This window comes from Sarcophilus harrisii, chromosome 2 (genome assembly GCF_902635505.1).
Source record: "Sarcophilus harrisii chromosome 2, mSarHar1.11, whole genome shotgun sequence".
Lineage (NCBI taxonomy): Eukaryota > Metazoa > Chordata > Mammalia > Dasyuromorphia > Dasyuridae > Sarcophilus > Sarcophilus harrisii.
The window spans coordinates 199,603,726-199,606,193 of record NC_045427.1 but is presented as its reverse complement, the minus strand read 5'-3'; the positions used below and the strand labels follow the sequence as shown (position 1 = coordinate 199,606,193).

Sequence of the window (2,468 nt, the reverse complement as noted above, 5' to 3'; positions counted from 1 at the left end):
ACCCATGTCTTCCTGACTTCATGTCTAATAGTCTATACATTATATGCCAGTTTCTTAAAACTGTGGGTCATTACATTATATAGGGTGTTATAACTGAATGTGAGACTTGTAAAATTATGTTTATCAATGAATTTTTGATTTATATACCTATGTAATATACCTATATACCTGGAACCATGTAAAAATTTCTCCAGCAATAGTCACTAGTGGTAAAAGTTTAAGAAATCTTGCATTATACCATAGGGGAACTTTTGCCTTTAAATATGGAATGAAACTCTTCTGGATCTGAGAGGGCTAAACTAATCATAAATCTTCCATTAACTGGATAATCTAAGGATAGAAAGGGTCCTACTAATGATGCACACTTGTTATAATGTAATAATGCAAACTGCTGTTATAATTATTTATCTCCATCCTTTATCCCACTCCCCTGTGGCTAATCCATGGATATCTGCATACATTTAGCAGATGTGAGGAAATAATTATTATTAGGTCACATTGCAGATTGAATATGAATTGAATGACTTCCAATTGTAGATTAACTGTTACTCACCCAGAGTATAGACCTGGAGGCTTACTATTCTTTTTTCTTCAAGATATTTTAAATACATAGCTATTATTCATATTCTTTCTCTCTCTCTCTCTCTCTCTCTCTCTCTCTCTCTCACTGTAAATGGCTTTCCTCTAACATTCTCATGTGTGACTGTCTTATTCTCTTCCTTGTATTCTATATTTCCCCTCATCCATATATTAAAGCATATCATTAATCCAGGAAAATGTATATAAATGCTGTTATTGTGATAGTACTGATCAATCATATGTCCCTGCCTTTTATCATTGGCTCAAGAACTATCAAAAAGTTGGAGAAAATAGAAAATGTTGAATGAACTGAAGAAAAGTCAGATATGTGTTCAGGACCAGCTATAGATATAAAGTGCTTTTAGAGCCTCCCCTACTCACTGGTTTATGAAATTCCTTTAACAAGTGACAAAATTAAATAATCTCACCATTAATAAAAATTTATATTTATATAGTATAATATTTCAAAAACATTTTCCTTAATACAACTAAGGTAAGTAGAACTAGTATTATTACCCCTAAAGCAAAAGAGCATCTGAATCAAAAAAGAGAAGTGGTTCAATATTAGAAGCAGATATGATTTTTATCAATGGAAATGACATTAAATAAGAAGCATTTCCATCTACTTGGCTCAAGGATTGTAGGTCTTTTCCGCATGTTTTGCATCTGTAGCCTCTAATATATGTGTCATCTGTCCTCTTAAAATATGAACTCCTTGAAAGCAGAGATTGTTTGATGGACAGAAGCAGCTACACCCAAAGAAAGAACACTGAGAAATGAATGTAAACCGTTTGCATTTTGGTTTTTCCTCCCAAGTTATTTTTACCTTCTGAATCCAATTCTTCTTGTGCAACAAGAGAACTGTTCAGTTCTGCACACATCTATTGTATCTAGGATAAACTGTGACATATTTAACATGTATAGGACTGCTTGCCATCTGGGAGAGGGGTGGAGGGAGGGAGGGGAAAAGTCGTAACAGAAGTGAGTGCAAGGGATAATGTTGTAAAAAATTACCCTGTCATGGGTTCTATCAATAAAAAGCTATAATTATAAAAAAAAAAAAGAAAAGAAAAAAAAAAGAAAGCAGAGATTGTTTCTGCTTTTCTATTTATATCTCCAGCGCTTAGTCCAGTGCTTTGCACATAAGTAAGAGCTTAATAAATATTTTGTCATTCTTTTGCATGAACAAAATTTGGACTAAATATTTGGTTTAAAAAAAAATTCTTTCTCAATCATTTGTGTGAATGACATTTATACGCCCTGAGTGAACATACATACCTCATACCTTCATTCCTGTAACAGTGAAAGAAATCTACAAATTAGGTAATTTTTCTTTAAGAAAAAAAAAAAAGCCAAGCCCAGTCACCTTAACCCCGCAACGACCTTCCTATTTGCAGTTACCCTCAGTTCATCGCCGTGAGGTTTTCGCCAAGATGTGGTTCGAAATTCTGCCGGCAATGGCCGTTATGAGCGTATGTCTGACAATCCCGGGAATTAGCACCACTCTCATCCAAAAGTACACCAATGGGGGCAAGGAAAAGAGAATTGCCCGTAATCGATATCAGTGGAGTCTAATGGAAAGGGACAGGAGGCTCTCTGGATTCGATCGTTATTATGAAGCTAAGGGGTTGGACACAATAAACGAGTAATAATAAGTTTGATGGCTACTATACTTGTGATTGCTGTATTCTTATTCAATATGTTGTCTGGTGCCCTTCCAAACAAATACAACTTACATAAAAGGTATTCTGATGGAACAATGACAAAGTTATTATCCTTATTTTTTTTCTGGGTTTAGGACAGCGAAAATTGTGCACAAAACCAAATTATTTTGGTTTACTTATGTGTTGAATATCCAGGATATTGTCTGTTTTGGCTGGCCAGGGAGG

At 34.6% G+C, this 2,468-nt stretch overlaps 1 pseudogene; it reads left to right on the top strand.

Moving 5' to 3' along the window:
* The first annotated feature begins 1,932 nt into the window (after nt 1–1,932).
* Nucleotides 1,933–2,251, top strand: LOC100914256 (annotated as a pseudogene).
* The last annotated feature ends 217 nt before the right edge of the window (nt 2,252–2,468 follow it).